The sequence below is a fragment of the Struthio camelus genome, chromosome 4, assembly GCF_040807025.1.
Source record: "Struthio camelus isolate bStrCam1 chromosome 4, bStrCam1.hap1, whole genome shotgun sequence".
Taxonomy (NCBI): domain Eukaryota; kingdom Metazoa; phylum Chordata; class Aves; order Struthioniformes; family Struthionidae; genus Struthio; species Struthio camelus.
The window spans coordinates 23,393,887-23,418,078 of NC_090945.1; the positions used below are offsets into that span (position 1 = coordinate 23,393,887).

The 24,192-nt window shown below is 43.4% G+C and overlaps 1 non-coding gene across 1 annotated transcript in view; it reads right to left on the reverse strand.

The window, feature by feature from the left end:
• Positions 1-559: 559 nt before the first annotated feature.
• FAM241A (family with sequence similarity 241 member A) overlaps positions 560-24,192 on the reverse strand; it is a 161,988-nt gene continuing 138,355 nt past the window's right edge. The window contains exon 3 of the transcript XR_011140876.1: positions 560-635. This is a non-coding gene — a transcript (family with sequence similarity 241 member A). The remainder of the gene's footprint in view (positions 636-24,192) is intronic.

Sequence of the window (24,192 nt, forward strand, 5' to 3'; positions counted from 1 at the left end):
CAGCACACAAAAAGCCCCAGCAATAAGCAAGTATACTCCCATCAAGTGTCCTCTTCAAACTAGACAAGATATTTTCACTGTACAAAACGAGAGCATTCAGGGATGGAAACACATAAAAAGACAGTCCTTGGACTAAGGCCCCAAGGGTGCAGCAAACAGCACATTATTTGGACAACGCTGTTACAAACATTTTTTTTTGCCCTTCAAAGATGTAGTAGGCCTGCTGACTTTGTCTAAAATGCATAATTTTAGTCCCCCTCACCCCAAACCTTGAAAATTCAGCAAGATACAATTTGAAGCATTCGAAGCACCCATTTAAGTAAAATATATAAATCCACTGAAATCGTGACAGCATTGCAATACCTACTCCAACAGGCATCTATAAAATGTTACTGTTGCACATAAATAATGACAAGGCACAGAACTGCAACTAGTCCAAGAGCTTGTAAGCCAAGAAACCAGAGCATAACCCAAAAGAACATGATTATTACAGGTTCTACTATCCGTTCTCCAAAATACATCCTTGTGAAGCCTATTCTGATGAGGCTTTTGTTTAATTCGCCGAAGAGAGTCCCCATCTTTTTATAATCATCTATTACAGGTTCTGCGGTGTGGTTTCTTTGGTCGTGCTGGACCTGCAGATAAAAGACAAAATTAGGAAATATGTTGGGCAATCAGTTCTTATTATTATGATTCATGTGAAGAAGGCTCAGCTGTTTCTACTTTAATGCATACAACAAAACATACATGCGATGAAGCTATTTACCAAATCTAGCTATTGAAAATGTTATGCACCTGGAGACTTAAACATGACACTAAGGGTGCAGCTCGCTTGTCTAAACTTGGGATATCTGGGATTTTACTAAATACATACAATATTTTGTCTCCCCTCCCAGTGCTCCTGTAGAGAGGTAAAGATCTCCCACAGGTCCTACATCATGCCTGCCAGCCCAGCATGGATGCCACTGATACCCTATGGCAACTACAATGAAATTGGACATCTGTGTTTTCAGGGAGAGGATTTGACTGAAGTAGATTTGTTATAAATCATTTCCTGAGCATCTTCAGAACCACAAGAACTGTACAGAGCAATTAAGCACTGGAAAATAGGAAAATACCGAACTATTAGGTATTTTCCACTAAAACACAGGAAACCAAAAGGGATACTAACACCAGTGAAAGAGGGGCACTGAATTAGACTAGGCTACAGGGCAAACATCCATCCTGACTTGGGGTAGAAAGCAATGAACGTCACGCAAGGGAAACGGCACAAGGAGCACCCAGGTGCTGAGCGGCACTATGAATAAATGAGGCAGAGGGGAAGTGAGTTCCCAAGCACTCCCGAAAAGAAAAATGGGTTGGGGGGCAAGCGTGGAGCAAAGCAGAAGCAGATCTTTTGGTACAGATCCCACGTTCAAACATTACTGCAAAGAAGACAGCTCGGAGTCACTATTTTGATGCGTAAATTGTAACCACATTAGACCTTGAAATTACATCTCTCCTTCGCATCCTGAGCTTCACTGCACAAAACCTTATTGCCTTGTGCTTGGGCATGACAGAGTAAGCGTGTTTTGAAGATGACGATTTTAAGTTCCCTAGTCCTTCTATTAGGTGGCAATGAAAACACAAGTGGCAGCTACTCATCAGTATTCAGTCAATCGATCAATAAGTCCACCAAATTGCCTGTAAACCTTACTTGGAATTAGTCTAGTTCTGGATTCAAAGTAAATGCATATCTTCAATTTTATCTTCAAGGGAGAAAGTCATTATACTTCCTGTGGTTACACAGCACAGTCTCTGTAAGAAATACAAATTCCTTCCAGCAGCAGTATGGGCTCTCCATTAGAGAGCCGGTAGTAGAAACAAATACTCATTCCAATTGAAAAGCATCCAGCGAGGACTACCAAAGGAAGGTAACGTTTCCTAAGCCAGGCTCGTAGGCCATGATGCAGAACCTTCTGAACTGAATGAAGGTTAGCTAAAGTGCCACAGCTGCTACTAGGAAAAAAAAAAAAAAAAAAGCTACTGAGCTACTGTCCTTCAGCTGTGTGTGCTTAGGTAAAGTATTTCTCTTATTTGCTTATTCACACAGATTTTGTTTTAAAATTCAGTAATGAATTCCAGAAAGGGAGGAGTGCAGGAAGCCTACATAATTGTATCTAATTATGCAGGTCTACAGAAGAGAGTCTAAACTTCAAAACATCAATATTTGATTTAATGTATTAACAGCAACCCTCTTTTTCTCTCTTCAGCTTGCTTCCCATGCACAAGTCTGTCTGGATATGAGAACTCCAGTATGGATATTAAAACTCCAGTATTCAGCATTTTAGCTTTAATTCTGCTCATAATTCAAACTGCTATTAGGTTCTCTTTAACTTCAGTGTTTCAGGATTAGTCTATTCAAGAAAGGCAGAGCTGCTTTTGTGAGCCACTGCAGATTCCAAATGGCAGGGTGTTTGCCACTGGGAATAAAATGTTATTTCAGGAACTCCAAGAGCAGGGAGACAAACAGAGGAGAAGTGCCATACTATTAGCCTAAGTAGCCTATCGATCACAACAATTAGGGAAAAGAGAAAGGATATGCTGGGAAGAATGAAATTTATTTGCTTCCTACGCTTGGAGACGGCAGGCTGATGAGACGGTGGAGGAGATCACAGAGCAGCGTTCACCAAGTGGCTGCAGACAGAGCACTTCCGAGAGAAACAGTCAGTGGATGCAGACGCAATTGCTGCACTTTCTAGAGAAGTAGCCTTGAGCTAGTGGCCAGCATAACTCTGAGTGGGGAGAGGAGAAGAAACAGGAGGAAAAAAAAAAATCACTTCTTTGCCTCTGTATTATTAATAGCACTCAGCAGCCTGCTGGAAGCCGCCTTACAGAGGAGGAACCATGGGGCACTGGCACAAAGGCTAACAAGAGGCATACAAACACAGGCTCCAGTTCAGCAGGCCAATTAGGTACCACGACATGTTCATACTCACAGTCACAAAGCATGCGTTCTAGACAAAGAGACTGTAAAGCGTGTGTTTAATGACAAAACAAGTATCAGTTATTTTTCCAAATATTTTACAGCACTTAAAAAAAAACCCTAGAATGGTCATGGAAATTCTCAAGATTCCAAAGGCTACTTCAGTTAATTCGGGGCGAGTACGTCTTGCTTCAAGCAACTCAGCAAAAAACAAGTGAAACTGAAAACAGATGATCAACCGTAAAACACAGACGGCATATTTTTCTTCACTACTGCGTAATCATTTCACATGCTGGACAAATACTTTTCTTCAGAGGTGGAACTAAAATAGAACCATTAGGGCAAAGACCAATAATGCTGCAATACTCCAACTTACTAAAAAAATATTAAATAAATGTTAATATTGCAACTAAAAGTTCTCTCATTAATTTACAGGGAGATAGTAAAACAGCATAAAGTTACACAGATGTGCCAGTGTCTGTTGAGTCATATCCTTCGAATGACAGATTTCCTTTTTTCCAAAAGAACTTTTCTAAGCATTTTTAGAAATTGGTTGTCTTCAATGAACACACAGTTCCCAGTTGACTCTTAATTTGCATAGGACTATTTTCATGCTAAATCTTGCTAAATCATACTGAAGTTATAAAGACACAGTCATAACAAGGCGGGGGGGGGAAAGATACTGATCAGGCCCCCATTCTGACCAGGCCCCCTCTTCAATGAGATGAAAGAAAGCTTCTCCACTTAAAAGCAAAAGAAGTTTCTGTTTCAAAGTTGCTACTTGTTTTAAAAATCAACAACCCAGCCTCGGTTTCATAACTTATTTTACATAACATTTTTTGTATAAGGAAGGAGTGGAAGGAATTTCTTTGTCTGCAACAGCCACCACGTACACTTGCTTTAAAGGCCTTTCCTGCAGCTGATCCGCCTCCCCATAGCTGCCAAGTGCTGTGCCGTGGGCACGGCCGGCTTCCATTTACCCAAAGGCAGAAGGGGATGCAGCAGAGGTTTGTTTTATCCTCAGTAACTTGTTTGCCTTTCCTCACTGTTTGAAAGGCAGGAGCGATGAAGAAATTCAGAGGGGAGAACAGAAGTGCAGTTGGAGATATACTTGGACGCACGTCCAACAGATCTCCTGGAAAGAGAACAGCAGTACTGACTTCCCAGCTTCTCTCCCCTCCCTCCTTCCGCAGGCAGAAAGACCCTCTCTGAATACACACATATGGAATTATTCCTGAAGCAGAAAAGGGAATGGGGCTTTCCTGTTTGAATGAAAATGATAAACATCGATCACGTTTGTTTCGTAAGTCAGTGTTATCCAATTGAATTACTCCTTACTGTAGCTTAAATTAATTTTAGACCTCAGTGATTTTAGTTATTTCAGACAGACTGGGATCATCTACCCCCTTAAAGCAAATTACACTAGCATTTTTTTACGCAGTATTATTTCAAATGCACAACCACTGTATACAACTCCATTCTCTCAGTTCCCCTTTCATTTTATATTCGTTAAATGCTTCCAAATTGATAGTAATAATTCTTCCCCCCTCTTAATATTTCATAGTTTGTTTCTATTTTTGACTTAAATACAATTATTTAAAGTTAAAAATAGAGTTATCATATGGAACAAAGGGGAAAGTGTCTGTCATCTTTTATGTACCTCAGCGTGCATGCACAAATGATGCTCTTCACAAGCCTATTTTAACACCTGGAGGTTCTTGAGAAGCACTGGGGTTTTTGTTGTCTTTTTAGATGTTTGGTGTTACAAAATGACATGTTTTTCATCAGTAAAGCTGTCGTCTACTGTCTCTCACTTTGTATTGACAGAGTCAGAACCTGAAGAGCCAAATGTTTGAGAACTTTCTACAGAAACTTTGTAAACAAAATTTGCCCAGTCAAAGGCCAAGTAGCTTAGGGGCTTAAATGCTTTAGAGAAAATTACTGTCATGCCCCCATGAAGACAGAATAACACAAAAGGAACATGTATTTTTTTTCCTGAAACCAGAGAAGCCTCTAAAGAGCACACAGAGGAGATACTGAGCACGACGCATGAGTTCTAGCAACTTTCAATCCAGTTTATGCTCCTACATCCCTAAAGTACTACTTTAGTAGTACTCCCTTGTAATAAAATGTTTTTCTGGTAAAACAACAGAAAAGATAAAGTCAACTCAACCTACTGAATCCAATGAACATCTGGCTGTGGTGTTAACAGTTATGTTTGTCATCAACTTAACACAGAAAATTATATATATTCTGACCACTACCTTTGCTTATGGCAAACTTCCATCACTTTCATTCAAATTCACTACTATCTGTTTTCAGGAAAGCACATGATAACCTTGTGGCTTCCATGCGACGAGCAGACGCCATTCCACATCAGCCTGAAAGCAGTAACTTTTTCTAGTTTGTCCTTTTACATCAGCAGTGTTTTAGCTATAGAGAGAAACATGAGTTCCCATGAGAACATAATCCCTCCCACAAGAAGCCATCTTTAAAATGATTCACATTCTCTTCACTAGCACTGATGGATAGCACCGAACTTTTCACAGTTGTGTAAGGCTGATCCCTGTCCGCATCGCCCAATCACAACATATCCACGCCAAGGCCTCTTGCCCTCCAAGCGCTGAGGGCGCTCAGTTTCTCCCTGACAATTTGCAGGCCACACTGAACAGCCTCCCGAGGACGCAGGACGCAAAGGGGCCAGCACGGGACATGTACCTGCCTAATACTCTGAGAAAGTTCAGTTTCCCTGTTGCTAGCCAAAGTGAGTGTCGAAGCACAGATTTAGTGTTTTTCTTATTTTCCATTACCAGCAAGGCTACCTTGATGAAAGACGTTAGAAGTGATTTTTTTACATAAAGACTGGGCGTCCTTCTACAGCATCACCAACGAGCTCTGTCTGGCGAGGCCCTGCATTTCCTGCAGGCACAGAAAGGGGCTGCTGCAGCAGGCTCCTCCGCACATGATCAAGCCTGCACCCAGGCTCAGCACACTGGTCTTACCCATGCACAGGTCTGATGCTTGCTTAAAGTGATGGATTAACTGAGCACGCACAGATCACCTTGCGCATAAACTACACAGCATTTGCACACAGGTAAATCTCTGTGCCCTCCCAGGGCTGCTGCTCCTGCTGGAATAATTTGGGCCTCCCACTGGGTACAAAAAGTGGCTTGAAAGGAGCTACGAGTTGCTCTGGCAGCTGCGACTGCTGCCTGCCTCCCACCAGCCTCTCTGAGGAAGGGCAGGCTCGCTCATCACCCAACCTCTACTGCACATCTCCCATGCCGGGCGCAATGCTGTGGGGCCACCTGGAAAGATAGCAGAGGGCTGGATGAATTGACCAGAAGGACCATAAATTGAACGGGTCTACAGTGACGGTAACATTTCTCAATCCTGTAGTTCACTACAGCACTAGTAGTAATTACAGCAACAGTTTTAGTGACAGTCTTGGTTTCCAAGCATTCAATCTGCTGAAGCAGCAGCTTGGTCCAAAGTTTTCCACACTTAGCATAAGGATCTTGAGATGGTTTGTTTTGTTTGGTTGATTTTTTTTTCTGGTGTGTGGAAAAAAAACGTAATTGATGTGAGTGAAGTAATTGGATGAAATTCAATGGCCTCTGTTCTGTAGGAGGAGAGCGGATGAACATAAGGAATCTGTTCTGCCTAAAAAAGAACTACTCTGAAGGTATAAGATCATTCAGAACAAATCAAACACATCCCTCTTCCCCCTTTCTCATGATTAATGAATTGAAGAAATCTGGTGATAGTCCTTTCTGTTGCTCAGACACTTAATTTGACAACAGTAACAGTGAAATTGAGCACAGTCCTATCAGATTCTCTTTTCTTGCAGCAGCCGTCTGAAAGAGCATTACACAAATGAGACTTCCAACAAAGGAAGCAAAAGAAGTCTGACAGATTGGGAAAATACAAAACTGCTCTGATGTGGTACTGACTTAAAAGCTTGTAATTTCACATTTAGGAAAGAATGCTAATGGGCTAGTAGGGAAGAAGGAAAAGAAACAAACAGGTAGGAAAAACATATCCATGAAGAAAGTCCATCTCAAACATGAAGGCAGCAGCATCTCTGAACTGTTTCTGACATGCCTCAGATCAGAATTGGTCACGTCTACAGTTTTATATAAAAAAAAAAAAAACACTCCCATATTTTGGGGAATTATTTCCAAATTAGATAGCAAAGAGGCCTCTTTTCAGTTTAATAACAAATGTGTTTAAAGTTATTTAAATGAGGCATTCAAAATTGGTTAGCAAGAAATGCTAGACTATCACATATACACACACCCACACATTTCTCTCTTTAAGTAGATGTTTCCTCTACAGTATTTAGTCCTCATAATCTATTTTACTCCACTCATGGTTATTTTTATACCAGGAGCAGGTGGTGTATCTGATAGCTGAAGGCATACATGCTTAAATGTCAAAAAAGCCCCAAAGATGCGACACCAGCATCATGTTTGCTTAGTGAAAAATACTCAATTTTTGAAAGCTAGAACATTAATGTTCAAAAAAGACAGCCTGACAAAGTCAGCTCCTTTTAGAGGATGCAAAGTAAAAGAGAAAATATGTAAGCTCAAGCTTACTCAAGAATATGAGAAGAGAGAAAGCAGATGACAGAGACTGACAGAAGCAACCACAAGCCCCCTCCCCTCCAAAATAAGAGACCAATTTCTACCGAGTCCAACAGGAAAGGCAGGGACACCTAGCAGCAAACACACAACCACGTGTGTTTGACAGTTACGCAGCCAGCATCGGGAGATTTGGGGGAGTGGACTACCCAGCCTTTGCCCGCATTCACACACCTGGCTGACTGTAACTAGACCACCGTACTGCCACAGACAGACTCTGGAGATTTGCAGCTACCTGCAAGTTCACTAGTGGTGGCCTCCCTTTCTCTGAACAACAGCCTCACCCCGTTACGGGGCACCAAAAGCAAACATTGCTGCAAGGTGTGTGACCAGGATTTCATTCTGTTTCCTCATATTTAAGAGCACTTCTTATGTTTAAAAAGAAAAAAAAAAAAAAACTTGCCCAAGAAGAGCAAATAATTACTGGAATTTTTCTCATTTTATTCCTCTTCTATGTTAAAAGGAAGAGAGGGGTATCTCTTTGCATTGTTTGTTAGCATAAAACTAATGATTACTATTTGGCCTTGTAACTGTAAGTGGTAAAAAGATCTTGATACTCTGCCAAAATAATATTAACACAACAAGCTTCATGTAAGTTGCCTAGAGAAAACCAACTGGGTTCATTTCTCTGGATCAAGTTTAATCTATTATTTAAATATTAAAAAATGTATAGACTAGAACATGGGGAAAACACTGTAGATCATTTCTGGAAGAAAAAAAAGACGGTGAAAAAATCAAGTTTAATTTGTTTCTCTGGAATAAAAGTACATTCAAAACAATCCAGAAAAATTGTTAATACTATAACTACTTAAAAATACTAGTAAAAATTACATTCTTAAAGGTAAACAGGGAATTTTGATGAAAACCTGCAAAATAAAGACTGTGTTAATATTCATTTCACAGCAAGAATCAGCTACCATTTACAAAATTGAAGCAAGATGTTTCTATAGAAACAAGTAACAACATGAGAAAAGCAACTGCTATGTATTAGCTATATTCAGCTTTTATGACAATTAAAGTTACTGCAACAAACTTTGAAATGCCAGGAGCAGTTTCAAGTTAGTGGAAAAACTCAGGAAGGAGATGAAAAGGCTTTTTCCAGACACTGAACTTCGGTACATGCAGAATGGATCAAACTTCAAGGGTAGCACAGTCCTTAGTTGATAACCTTGTTTTCAGTCCTGATACAGAAAGAAATGGGAACCCTAAACTTAGCCTGTATCAAAACACAGGGAATGAAGAAGAGTAAATTCCTCCACTAATACTGCATCCAACGTTAAAGCGCCACAGACAGAAAGGCTGCCTGGGAGGCTCTGAGAAGCAGAGCTCGGGGAACCCAGCCTGCCCTGCTGGAAGAGCCACAGTCTCTCCCCTCTGTCTCACACTGCTCTCTGCACTCTGCCTTCATCTACACACAACATTTCCACTACTGCCCTTACAAGGTTATACCATCCATGCTGCAAGTTTACACGGACTTGATCGAGTCATTTCTGATCAATCTCTTCCTTAAACGTAGCAAAGTATACCTGCAACACCTAATCTCCTCAGGATTTTGCTTTATCAAGGTTCCCCTACTAAAAGTTCGGCAGCTCGACCCAGCAGCACTTTCACTCACGCAAAAAAATTACAATCCACCATACAGTCCTTGTGGTGTTAGTCCACTAGCTTGCTGAAAACCAACTACGGTTATTTTTTCTCTTGAGAAGGAGAAATTTCTATTCACTTCTGTCTCCAGAACATTTCTTTTCCTTTAAGTAAAGGATCATCATGTTACTAAAGCAAAGCAAACTATACTACTCTATTGCAGTTGCTACAGATATTTCTGAAGAGGATTTTTCTCCTTAAAATCTCAGAAATCCCAGTGATGCTTTTTAGAAAAAGTTGTGGTCATGTACTATTATACAGCTATCGGCCTCTGCAGTACAGACTTAAATCGTTTGTAGCTCTAGAACAAATTTAGTACTAAGCCCTCTCAGTCAGATATTACTATAAACAAATCTCAATATCAGCAAGCAGGAAAAACCTACCATTTTCAGATTATCTCAGCGTGGAATAAATTAGAAATAGCTTTCTAGCCTTAAGCACAAACGTTTTTGTGCATAAGAGTTTACTTTAAAGCATTCTTGGCCTCTACTGCCTTATGACTGAAATTAAATAGTTCCAGGCAACACAGTATATATCAATCCTATAGCCCTGTGAACAATGAAACATTTACAGGAGGGATACCACAAATCTGTTGAAATCAGAGGATAATTTTGTCTCTATTCAGTCTTTCCATACTGGAGAAATACTAGTAATGTAATATATTGGAAACGTATTCAAAAAGTTTAGAACTTCAAACCCTTTTCCCATGACATCCCATACCTCTTAAAAACCTCTCAATGGAAAATACAAAAAATATTTACGATAGCTCTTCTGAATCCATCTACAAGAAGATAAAACACTCCATTTATTGAGATAAAATACTGTTCAAAGCAATAACAAAAAAAAAAGAATCTCAGAGTTACAAACTCAGGTTAATAAAAAGGTGATTGCCTGAGCTATCTATTTACTTGTAAATACATGTATCACATATTAAATCTCCATTTAGACATTTTCTGGGAGGAAACCATGGTTTTAGCTTAGCTGCCTGACAGCACTTTGGCTTCTACTTATCCTAAATGAACTGGAGGTGAAAATCCTGGCTTCACTGAAGCAACTTGGAATTTCGCCATTGCCTTCAAGTTAGGCAGAGTTTCAAACCTGATTTTAAGAGTGAAACCCACTGAAGCCTATACAGACAATAACTTTCAGTACAGAATTTTCTGTAAGAAAAAATATTTTCATGGAAGTACACATTCTCCTGCAAAGCAGTTTGATGATAAAAGAACACACAGTTTTACAGAGGCTGGTGTGACCAGGGCAGGTGGCTCCTCCCCTCCCTCCCCGCCAAGTATCCTCTCAGACACTTTTAGCAACATCAGACACTGTTATATCCTGTCATACACTGACAGCAACAAAAATGTAGCAATGTTAGCTAGCCTCATTCATGCTGTTTTAAAAATACAGAATATGTTTCCTGTGTGTTGCCTGCACTGAAAGTTTTTTTTTGGTCAACATTTAGAACCAGTGACCAAGGAGCAGGCATATACTGCCTTCTAACATGACTTACAGTATTATCAATAAATCACAACAGCTTTTCGAAACCCCTCTTGCAACCATTTAAGCATCTAGGAAAAAAAGTAATGTTCTGATCCTAGATGTTGTAATTGTGGAGTTAAGGGTGAGAAGGTACACTGCATTATGTTTTCCACAACTTAGCAGCCTTACAGTGAATGCCGAGCTGGACAGTTTCTCTTCTGGCACCTCAAATTTCACCAGAAGTTCTGCAAACTCCAGCAGCAGAGCAACAGCTTGCGACGCCTTCGCCGGACAAAGCAGCACGTGACCTGTCCCTGGCGGCTGGTACCTCTCAGTACCTACGAGGTTTCTGTTTGTGGTTCAGCTCCTGGAGCTGCGAATGTCTCAAGTGTTCTAACCACTGAAATAAGTAATTCCACAGTCCATTACAACCCTGAGCTCCTAGGCTGTCTTTCACATTTACTCACATAGTCTTTTCAAAATGTACTTGTCACTAATTTCCTTGAGGAGGTTCTTGCTGACCTGCCTTTAATAAACTTAACTAGAATATTAAAGCCAAAGGGGTCAACATTTCTTAAATAGATTTATTTCCCAGACAGTACCCTCATTTAAAGAAATATTAAGGACTGTATATATTATTATTTACATCCTGCTGGTCAGGAAGGGTATTATTTTAGCATTTTACCACTAGGTATGACCTTACACAAACTAAGTTCATTTGGGAGAAAACTGAAAAAAATCAAACCGAGGTTATCTGCTTCAGATCTTCACCTAAAAAGCTCTCAAAAAGTCCAAGGGATTTGCTCTTATGCAGACTTCTTTTCTTTAATCGGCCTAGAGTAATAAGGATTCATTGTCAGAGCAGAATTTGACTCTCTTTTTCGCATCATACGTAGCACTGCAAAGTGGCGCACACACATTTATACTTTGGGACAGAATATGAAATAGGAAACATAGGCTGAGGAACAGCTGTTGAGTTAACAGTTCAAACACCATCAGCAAACACAGTAACAACATTAGGCCTCTACAACCAATTCCGGCTAAGCATTTAGTCTGGAAATTTGATTCCTGCAATTTGGAACATTAAAACTCTGCAACAGCCTTTCTGCGAGGGCAGGGCACTGATTATTTCACGGGAAACCTGGATACATTTATGAAAGCAAAAAAGGTGATGATCCAACAGCCTCTCCCTGCCCCCAGCAAACTATAGTCCTATATCTTGGACGTTCTGCCAAAGTTTGCATCAGATATCCCCACAGTAACTCTGCAGCTAGCTTCAGTTCCCCCCTCCCCCCTGCTTTTAAAGGCAATCGATGTTTCTAACTTCCAAATATGGTCTATTATTTGTCCAGATGCTGGCACCTCAATACACAGGAAAAAAAATAGCACACTCAGTAATACTGAAATATTTCTAGTAAACACATAGCAGCCTTTTTTCCTCCTTGCCTATTGAGGCATAATATTAGAGTAGGTAGGCAGAGTTTTTCCAACTCATCGGAAAGGGCCCTGATCAGCACCTTTGCCTGAGAAGAGCTGAGAGAGAGTTTCTCAACCAAGAGCGCTCGTGGCTACTCAAGGGGTACCTTTTCCAGGTTCATTTTAAAACGTATTTAGGCAACATCCCTAGGCAGTTCTTCAGCCTGGACCACCCCCTGGTAGTGTTGCTCCTGAAACCACATTAACACGCTTGGTCGCTCAGACAGAAGTGGAGGTAACCTCCAGAGAGTTCCTTCCTCAGTAAGGAGTTACAACCAGTTTGAGGGCATTAACGTCTCAGATTATCTGATGCAACGTTTGACCTCTTGTTTCAGGGAAGGAAGAGAGCAGCCGGAACTAGGGAATATTTCCGACTCTTCTCCCACAAGGGTTTCCATAAACATTAAGGAAAGAAGGAAACATAGAGCAGAACTGCTTTGCTTCTCTTAATACATCCTGCCTTGCTCCACACTCGGGCACGTGCACATGCACGCGCCACTCACCTGCTCTGCTCCATTTTTCCACAGTGTGGATGTGAAAGCCACGCTGCCTTATGTAAATGGTCAACGAGTGAATTCTCTAGTGTTTCCTTCAGAAGGGGCATCTTGCTACTGTCTTTCAAATCAAGCAAGTACTATGAGTTATTTTCAAGTATTAAGCTATCTCTAGCTGTGAAAAGGCTCATTTATGGTTGAGTCCAGTCACTACAGTCTTATATAAGTTTTCAACAGAAATAATTAACAAATAAAGCAAGCTGTCTGAAAGTTAGTTTGGGATGTACTTTGGCAGCTCCCTCTGCCCCTGGTTACTCAAGCATTCTCAGGCGTTCATAACGGATTGTTACACTTAAGTAGTGAGTGAGTACGAAGGAGAATTTTTTTTCCAAAGAAAATCGATAAAGGCACATTAAGAACCCTGCCTTTGTCTGAACGTATAGACAATACTGCCTGCAAACCAAACACTGACGCAAGGAGCACGTGGAAACCCCTTTTACAACTCACAATAGGGAAATTCACAGAGCTCCTTTCCCTTCCTAAGGGAACAGCCCGCTTCCCCCATGCAATAAAGATGCGCACCCTGAACAAACTAGACAACCTAAAAAAAATGCTTTTTTGCTTCAATTACAACACAGTAAGCTGTCATAAGCAATAAAGAAAACAAAAGCTTAAGTATCTGACTGAAGAAGACTATCGCTTTGCTTGGGAGGCCTGAGTCGCCAGGGAAGGGTCAACGCGCGACGTGCACCCGGCGGGCCGGGCGGCAGCAGGCGGGCAGGCAGCGCCGGGAGGACCCTCGCACGCTCGTCACCAAGGCACCGCCCCTCTCCACGCTCCTCGTGGGGCTTCTCCAAGCGGCTGCGGCAGCCTCGGGGTGGCTCAGGCAGGGCGGGCGGCAAGTCCGCCCCGCACAGCCCGGCCTGCCAGCCAGACGGCTGCGTGTGTCCCCCCCCCCCCGCCCGCAAAACGCAGGCAGGGCGCAAACCGCGCCGCGCTGTCACAGCCCCCCGCCCCGCCTTGCCCTCCGGACCAGGGCAGCGGGGGCAGCCGCACCTTCTCCAAGGCTCACGCTCCGGCCCCGGCGGCCGCCCAGGCCCCTCGCCGCGCCCAGCCCAGGGCGACAGGGAGCGGCGGGGGCCCCGCCCGCCCCCACCGACCCCGACCCCGACCCCGACCCGGACACCGACCTGCTCCTCCGGGCGCCGCCGGTGCCGGGCGGCCGCCGCGTCCCGCTCGCAGTCCCCGGGCGGCGGCGGCGGCGGCGGCAGCAGCTCCGCCGCGGAGCCCATGGTCCTCGGGGCGGGGGCGGCCGCTGCCGGGAGCCCCGCGGAGGAGCCGGAGGCGGAGGCGCAGCAGGGGGGCGGCAGCGCTTCCTGTCCGCAGCGCCCAGCCGAGCCGAGCCGGGCCGAGCCGAGCCGCTCGCTCGCTCCCCGGCGGCGGCGGCGGCGCCCGGCGGGGCGGGGCGCGGCCGTTGGCGCGGCCGTTGGGCGCGCGCCAGAGGGGCGGGCGCGCCGCCTGGGGCCGGGCGGGCGGGAAGCAGCGCGGAGGGCTGTCCGCCGGGAGCCGCTCGCTGCGACAGGCGAGCACCCGCAGGCGCCGGCCCTTCCTCAGCGACTAACCAGCGCCTGAAGCGCCGAGGGCTGACGCGGGGCCGAGCAGCGCCCCGCGGCCTCCCGGCCCCGCTGGGCGCAGCGTTAGCTGCTCTTTTGCGGAGGGAAGAGAAAACGCTCGTATGGCTCTGCTGAGGCTGGGCCGGTCGGGTCCTGTTTTCTTTAAGACACGCTCAACCAAGCATACAACGATGGAGAAAGCGCAGCAGCAGGACCAGGAGACGGGAGCTGGCGGCCGGGGGCGGAGGTCGGCCCGGGCAGATGGGTCCCCTGCCGACCCAGCACCAGTTTACAAGTGACCTGACCCGACCGCACGCTAGTCCTGCGCGCCTTACGGGGGTATGGTTCCCCCGGTGAAGCGGTACAAGGAGTGGGCCTGAAGCGCAGCTGGATTTCGGAGCGTCGTGGCGTTTCCGAGGTGCGTTGGGGCCGCTGGTGGCACCCCCGCGTAGCTTTCCTCCTCAGCCAGGAGCTGCGCGTTAGCTGTGACAGGTGTCACTGTCCCGTTCTGCAAGGCCGGGCACAGTCTCGCTTCCCTGCCGGTTACAGCGGCTGCTAACAAGCTGCACAACACTAGGATTCTGTGGAAATCAGACCCCTCTCGGGGAAGGCCCCACTTGCGGCCTGGCTGTCGGGTGCGGTGCCGCTGTCCCCAGGGGAACCTCCCTGCCCACGCTGCTGCGGCGCCTGGAGCCAGGCCTCCTGCATCCGCTGCATCTGAGCGAGTGCAAGCTTGGTCTGAAGGTAAAAAGATGTCACCTGCAATATTATTTGGATGCCAGCGTAACAAATATTCATCACCTTCTGGTGTCCTGTGCTCTGCAAAACTTCCATGAAGCTGAAGACGTGTGGTTTCACAAAGACTAAAAACCAATGATCTGCAATTCCTATAAACAAAAAGCCTCCTAAGAAGCAATACAGGCACCGACGTAAAGGAAACTGGGAATCTACAGCTGACATACGTGCTGACATATGCCGCTTCTGGTTGTCCTTAATCAGAAGTCGCCTGTGCAGTCAAACTGTTATTTTGCAAATTGCCGACTTGTAACAAATGCTTTATTTCCTAACTTGCGATGGTGACAAGGCAGATAATTTGCACAGCAAATTTTCTTCTAACTCATTTTATTGATCGCAGAGGATAAAGTACCCAATTATCTGTCAATGTAGGTGTGACTTTCCAGTCTAGTCTATCAATTTGGCAAAATGGATAACAGCTCAGTGTACAGAATGGATGGGTTAGTTTTTGTGCTTAAATAAAATCTCTTTGCTTTGCTTTTCATTCCCATTGGGCAATGAACAGCAGTAGCGATAGCAAACCTAAAACTATCACAAATAAATACTCAGCCTATTATGGTGCAAGCAAGTGCAAAAAACTGCAAATGCCAAAGGCTTCCTGCCCGAGTCTGGCCTGAGCTACCTTGCAGCCACGTCGCAGCTCTGTCTGCACCTGGTCTTGGATCGCCCTGGCTCCTGACCCGCTGATGTGACTTCCCGACCTGACCCTGGACCCACCTCATCACTGCAGTCTGGCCTGGCAGTCGGAGCTGGTGACGCTCTGCTCCGGGCTCCCCGTTCCTGTTGGAGCAGCTGGGCCTTGCTGCTCCCACAGGCAGAGGGAGGGTGCCCCTTTGCAAGGCAGCTGAGAGCAGTTTGCCCTTGTTAAGCTAATTGCTTGTCTAGAGTGCCTGGTACATGACCCATTTACAGGTAGTATTTCTCAGGAATTGGGACAGGTTTGGAAAAATATCAGGCTGTGTGAGTGAGCATGGTTTAAGTAGGGCCCATCAACCATTGCCTTACAGCTGAAATACTGAGCATGATAAGAGAAGAATTGTATTGACTTTGCCACTGAGGGCTGTGGTGATACATCTCTGCAGACAATGTAACTGCTCCACAGAAGCTCTGTAAAGCATCCCTGACTCTCTCTACACTTCTGGTTATTTGTGAAGAAATGAACCGTCACTGGAAGTAGTGAAAGGGTCTTAAATAAAGCTTTGATCAGTTAGTGCCCCTTTCAGTGAACTTTTCACTACACTCAAATCCATAAAACTTTGCTAGTTTGTAAATCACCAAAATGTGTATTAGAAAAAAAAATTTTTAGAAGTCTAAGCGGAGGCCACCGTTTTCTTTACAGCACAGCATCTGATCTCCGCTGTCTCTCAGGGACCAGTGACTGTTGTCCCAGGCGTCATATGGCACGTCCTGTTTGGCTTGGTGCTTCTCAGTTTCCTCCTTTTCCTGCCTGCTTGTCTGGCAGTCCTATTGTTTCCATGTAGATTTGTCAGTAGAGCAAATTTCATGCTTGGAGCACGGGGCCTCCGGCTCCTTGGCACTCTCTGTGTCGGGGGTGTCCATGGGGGAGCACGCCTTGGGTGGCAAAAGCTCCAGTGCCCGGGGAAGAACAGGGATGTGGAAGCTGTCACTGAGATATCTTAGGATGCAGACACTGTTCCAGCCCGCGCAGCTTCGGTAGCCTCAAAGAAACCCGCTCCTCTTCAGAACAAGTGCTCACAGCAAGGCCAATGCCACAATCACATCATGATCTCCAGCTCTTCTTGTAAAAGCTCCCCTATGCTCCATGTGCTGTGAGCACTGGCGTCCGGTTCTGTGAACGCAGCTGAGCTGCTGCAAAACTGCTCGGAGTGATTGATGTTCCAACTGTTTTTTACTGAAATTTTGATGCTAGCCATATTCTTTCCAAATATTCTCAAGGGTGTGGATGAGCTCCTCTGGCTAACTGGCTTCCTGTAGCTTTAATGACAAGAATGAGCTGAAGAGCTGCGTGGCTGAAAGAGACCCCGACAACTTAGCAGCTTTCCTTGCAAGTAAGGGATGCTGCAGTGATCCTTCTCAAGACTATTCTCTCGGCTACCAGTGACTGCGCTTCCAAAGCTTCCTGATTCCAGGCACTGAGCTGGATAGCGAGGGCAGGATTTCAAGAGTGGGATCAAAGGCAGCCCAGGGGAGGCATGCTACCACAGGGATCGCACGTAGCCAAGTCATACAGAACGCTTATACTGGTCTTGTCACCTGGGGGAAGGCTGACCTGGGGCAACGCGTCCCTCTCCTCCTGCACTTTTTTTCCATGTCTGTCTTCCCTGGCATTCCCTAGTCCCTCCTCAGGCTGCTGCCAAGGCTGGGGCAGGGAGCCAGCCTCTCCAGGGGTGTCAGCTCAGCTTTCCTCTCAGCTCTCCCATCCCAAGTACCAGCCTGGGGACACAAAGGGAAAGACGAAGGCTGCCACAATGCAAGCTGTGGTTTGACAATACAACAAAACCACCTTTAGGGCTCTTAATACTGGATGGAAAAGACAGAGAAGCAAGACACCTTGCTGGTTCAAACAGGTCACAAATTGTTGGTAGTTTAGCTTTGTGTCTAGATGGGTCTTATGCCAGCGCAGGTACTGTTTGTCTTCTCTCACCTGGCATAAAGTTAGCAGGAACCTCTAAAACAAGCCTAAGATTGGGCCTCCTACACTAACTGATTCAAAAGACACACAACTATGTATCTGCATCTGCTCCAGACCAAGCTGGGCCATTTGGGTTATTTTTAACACAAAATTTGCCCCTGAGGGGACTCGGAAAGGACTGGGCTAAGAACCAATGGATGTGCTGTGTTCTTAACTGCAACCTGCCATCTCTTACCAGCTGCTACTCTGCCAACTTCCTCTAACAAGCATGTAGTTAAGGACTTAAGAAATAAAAGACTGGGTTTTCTCTTTATATGCATCTAACAAATATCACTGACTTCAATATGAGATGCACTCACATTGCTGACTGCATGGTTTGATCCTGAATCTTTCCATACTCCAGAGTTCATCCAAATATTAAAAGGCTTGGAAAAAACAGAAGTTCTTTAAACCTCTGGTAATGGAAACTTTTGTCATAACTGGGAAGGGGTCGATGTGGTTTTGTACAATATAATGGATTTACTGATGAATGAAACATTTCAAACTCTCTGATGGGAGAGTTTATCTACTTTATATTCCAGATGTTAATATTAGTAAATTCTCTAAACTCTCAGACAATTTGTCCAGTGTGACTATGCAGGTTATGGTGGTCATTGTAGCTCTTACACGGATTTTTGAAGTAAAGCTGTTAACTTCTGTAATTCCCTTAGACCCTTCAAGCATCTTAAGAAATACAAGAAATGGCTTTTCCAATATTGGCTACAAAGTGAAATGGGAGAAACTGAGATTCAAAACATGGAAATATATTAGAGTATACTGCATAAAACTGAAATGAAACAATTAATTTTGCTCCCTTTTCTTCCATGTATAATGACAAAAGGATGTTGAAGATCAGCTCCCATTAGCAACTCCTATTCCCTAACATCATACAATCTCATTTAAGGGCCAAAGCAAAAGATATATACGGGCTCAGAAAGACAGAATCCAAACAGCAACGGAGAAGATCTATTACAAAAGGACACCTGGAGCATTCCCTGGCACTGGAGGGTGGTTTTCTGCAGTACCTCTTCTAATGCATATGCCAGTCCAATTTTTTTCTGTCCCATGTGAATTCTGCCATTGCTCTTGGAGCTTATTTCACAGTCCAAAAAGTCTGACTATCAAAAAGTCTGACTATCAAAAAGCACCATCTTTGGTACCAAATCAGTTTCCCTTTTCTGTTTATTCTATTATTAAGTATAGCTTCATTTATGCCCCTAGATGAAAGCCTGATTTTCTACCCAGCTTGCTTGCAGCAATAATATTTATCTCTAATAACCCTGTTAAGGTTAGTAGGTTTGCAAAAAAGAAACTTTAATTCTGGTCACTTAAATCACTCTGATCTTTCTTAGTTTATGACCTTTCTGCTTGGCTAGCACTTGAAAAGAAGGGCTTGATTTTTTTCTTGCCACGAGCTTTGTATAATTGTTTACTCTACTGCAAGATAAGCTCAAAGCAGGCCAAAAATGCTTTGAAAATGTACAGACAGCTCAAATCTGCAGCAGCATATTTATTTATTTATTTATTTGTCGCCAAAGGACACCAGAAGCTCGGGTCCAATTTGCTGCATGCTGTCACTCACAAAGCTCTTGAGCTTCCCACAGTGCTCTCCAGTCGTTCCTTCCTTTTTGCATTCTTTTTGCTGTATGCAGTAGCAGTAAAATTGTTCTCCCAATTCACCTGTGAGTTGAAATAAGTCTGATGGGTCACTAATACGATGCTTCATCTTTATAGGGCAAACCCATTTGTGTGCCATACCGGGTTTACAAGCCCCTCCCTGCCTCTCCCTTCCCCATCCAGCCAGGGTGACCCATCGCCCTTCCACAGCTGCTCCAACAAAGTGCACGGGGGTCCGTGCGGTGGAGGAGATAGTTAGCTAGGCGGAAAAATTTTGGCCAAATATTATAAAAGGCCTGTGGTCGTTCTCAGCACAGTCCCTTTAACGGTTTTGTTGAAACTAAACCAGGATGGTGCTTTGAGTCATGGGAACAGAAACGAATGGCTAGAGGCATGGAAAACAGAAGGCAGAAGGAAACTCCTTCACACAGCACCAGTGCTGAACATTTCACGTCAGGGAGCTATGACTTCAGCCACAACTTTTGATTTTGCTTCCTCCCCTCCACAAAGAATCTCTTATGTATTTACTTGAGACAAACACATTTTTTCTCATTTTAGCTTGAGGGCAAGGACATTTAGTTTAGGAGCATTTTAAAAAAGATGGGCTTGCAATGCAGGACTTGTTAGGCTAAACCAAAGACCCAAACCTTCCTTAATGTTGCACCTTGAGCTGTCATTAGTGTGAGTTGTCCTAGTGCAATTAAGGACGGGCCAGAACAATAGTCTGCTGTACAGGGCGGGGAGGTTGGGGGGAGGTTAAATCTCACTTGGACAAATGAATTAAGGTTTTAAGTGACTTTGAGGTTATAAAGCTTAACTACAAAAGGAGCAAAAGGGATGCTGGCATGCAGCAGGATGCGGCAGCATGAAAGGTCTTTCTGCTAAAACTGGGGAACACTCTGTTCACTCCTGATGAAAATCCTTAGCGTCCTTGCAAGCAAAAGGGATTGGGGTAACTAGAGATTCTCAAAGGCATAGCAATGAATTTATAGAAGAACTCAGTAGACAGCATACAAATGAAGAGGAATGGCCTGACTCAAAGTACTTAATTGAGATGGCTTCCTAGCACCCCAGAGTAGGCAGAAAAACAGATATCAGGAGAAAGACTGACTAGAAAAATACACAATTCATGTTTTGTTTTTAAACTGAATGGGCCTTTCTTTGCTGCAGTACAGACAGTATTTTATTTTCTGACAGTAGCAGCCTGTGAGAAAGCTCTGTGTGTGTGTGCATGTGTGTAAGACTCACGTTATGCTTGAGGAGTCAGGGCTGTGCTTGGTGATGGCTCCAGTTTACATGGCCCCAGTTTCATTTTCTGCAATTAATTTAACATAACTACAAATCAGATAAGGTTTGTCCAAGTGAATTGTTAAAGACTCAGAAAGGCCTAAGTGATGTACTTTCAAAATTAAAAAAGTTCTCCTTTTAAAAAAGCCTAGCTATTTGAAGCTCTCACATATTCTAATGCTTCAGGGAAGGGAGCAATAAATTAGGATCCTTATCTTGCACTAATTTAAAGTTTCCAGTACAATTATGTGAATAACTCACAATGGATAATTTATTTGATGAAAATTACCTCTCTCTTTGCTAATTGTCCCCAAGCAGAGCAAATTTTCCTCATATACATTAGCTTTTAAAAATTATTTGTTGAATTGTTCATCTATGGGTCTGCAGCTCATCCATGAATAAATCCCTCTGAATATCTGACAGTCATCTTGTGAGACAGGAGGTTAGAGTAGCATATGTTTTCCTGACTGGCCTCTCGTTTACTGACCGCCTGAATCCCTCAGATGGGGCTGTAGCTGCCCCCTGCAGCTGGGTCTAGGCTCCCTCCTGGCTTGTGGGCCTGCAGTTCCTCCCCAGAGCAATCAAGTGTGGGGAGGAAAAGGGTAAAGCAATAGGCACCTACAAGTCATCCTGTCAGCCTGAGGGGCAGGTGTGCCTGCAGTGACCTGCGTCTCAGAGCATAAATGTTGCCATGGACTATTGGAATAAAATTTCTTTTATGAAAGGTAATGATTGTGAATTCAATGGCTGTTTCTAGTGTATATGTCAAAATAGCTGCTTAACGTTTGCCTTGCTTAACACTGCCTTAACCTTGGAAAGAGAATGCAAGAGTCAAGAACACAGTCAAAGAGTGTTTAGACGTCAAAGGATGCAGATAATGTCATGCTGGGATTTTTAAAAGTGTCCTGAGATGTTTGTGAAAACCCTAGGGAACATCTATTTATATCTTTGGGCACCTAAATAACCTTTGAATCTGGTTTAAAGTGATATGAACAATCAACATTTGATTTTTTCCTGCTGTTTCTCCAAGCTCTAGCTATCTGAATTTCAGTATGAGTGAACCAGATCCTTCCTAAGGGCCAAATTATAATGCTTGGTTCTTGGACAAGAAGAAAAGACTAAAGAGCAAATCTTTAATAATTTAAAATACACAGAAAGCTAAAAATCACAGAATTGTCTACTGGATTGAAAAAACAATACAATACAATGCAGCAGAGGCCTGTTGTGATGACCAGCTATATTTTAACTAAATGGTAAGACTTAATATACAGTGCCCCAGCATGGGTTCAGAGTAAACTAAAGCCCACTATATGATTAACTGCTCTGTGCTTTAGGGAGGGTGAGGGAAAGGGAGACTGCAAATGCAAACTGGAAAAAAGCACAGGCTCTTTCCAGAATGTAATAAAGAAATGCAGAGAAGTTACTATTGCTACTACAGTTTGTCCTTTGAGCAACAAAAAACCAAACATAAGTAAGTGGGAAAGGAGAAATTCAGAAATATGAAGGAAAAAACCTCCCAAACAAATCCCAAATAATTGAGCTGTTCACTGCTGTCAAGTTTTCCGCTCATCTCCTGAGCACATCGGCTTAAATAACATCCATTAAGATGATGAGACTATTGCATGAATTTTGCTTTGAAATGCATAATACTTTTTTTACTTTGTTTTTTCTTCCACATCCATAGTGTTGGAGATCTAGTATAAAATATTATTATGGACTTACATTGGAGAAACAGCTATTAAGTCTTTACGAGCCACTCAGGGATCATGACTCGGCTTCAGCACATGTTGTACTTGGACACAATGAAAAGACTTACTGTGTCCAGATAACTTGTCTTCTAATTACGGAGAGCTGGTGTAGTTCATAAAAAACTAACATCCCTACTCTTTTAGCTTGTAAATACCCCAGATATCCCAGGATCGGTCGCCTTTTCAGATTTTTTTTGTACTTTATAATCAGGAGAGACATCCAACTAGAATGTAACAAGTTTATGGACATCAAAGGATTATATATCTGCTCCAGCACTGCATGTCTGTTTCGCTTATTAAAAAAAAAAAAAAGGAGGAGAGTCAGATGAAAGAAAATGAATAATTCTAAGGGGAAACAATGGAAAACGGAGATTAATAAAAATCTTTTCCAAAAGCTAAGCTTCACGTTTTCTTCCATGTCCTTGTCTCTCCCTTTTTTATTATTAGTACTACATAGGTCTTTAATTCTAAAAAACATCAAAATGTCATAGTCCTTGAGTAAAGCTACTCTGCTTATATGTTAACAGGGTACCCACTCTGGGCAGCTATTCTGGAACACTGACGTTCCAAAGTTCGATGGCTTATTCCAGTCAACTTCTCTTTTGGAGACAAGCCCTTCAGACCAGCTTTGCTGGTCTAACAGGTGCTGAAATACCTATTCAAATTAGACAAACTCGGGCAGTCATTTTGAAAGATGGACGCTCATTAAAACAAGATACCAACTCAAAAAGGAGGCAAGCACTCAAACCCATGACCTGGATATTAATCCAAGGTTTTGTTAAAACTGTAAGAAGACTTTGGATGCATTTGGTACTCTGTAGCCTTTCCTTCTGACCACAGTTCCCATTAGACCTGTAAGCCTGCTGCCAGAAAGAAATATGCTGCTAAGGTTCACCATGGCCAAAGGAACAGGAATGGGAGAGGTATTAGGCAACAGCACTATGTTTTGAGGCTTGAAGGAAATGTTTGTTGTGGGATTGTTAGAGAGGAGAACAGGCACTAAAAGCTAAAGATGTGACACAAGTCTGATGTGAAATTACAGTGCCTTTTACATTGCAACTCATTATTCAAAAAATGTAACATCACCTGCAATACCACCTATGGAACCTCACCCTGACCTCACTGACTATAGAAATTCCCTGTCAGCTTCATCACTGTCACAACTGTTGAGGTTATGACCAAGCAACAGAATGAGAAGACTGTTGCTTGGTTTCTGTTGCTGCTAGACAGAAAGTGGCCAAGCCTGACACAGCATAAAGCAAAAAATCCTTTATTTTGCAAGTATTTTTAAAAGGAGAAAATGTCAGAATGTTAAGAAATGGTTATGCTGAAATGTTCCTAAATGTTACCTAATAAAGCTTCTGATCTTTATATTTTGAAAGGCAAGTGCTGTGAAATTAAACTAAACCCCATCTAAATTCGAATGACCTGCTCAAATCAATTTCTTCACTGCTTCTTTTCTTCACTGCTTCTTTCTGAATTCGCTATTAAGTTATACTGCCTTCAGTTTTTTACTTAGAATTCACAGTCCTTCCGATCCAATTGTCTTTTTCTCTTGATGTCAGCTGATAAATTTTGTAACTTGATTAACTTTAGGAAAAGAGAGGCACTTCTGCCTCTCTGGTTTTACACCACAGTATAAAACTGTGAGGCTGCATGCTAAAAAGCTGCACGGTACTTTTATTCTGATTTTCATTGTTTTGTGCAATTGTTTAGTGACGACTGTGGTATATGTGTGATTTTATGAAACGTCACTGAATCCTTGAAGATAGCAATCGAAT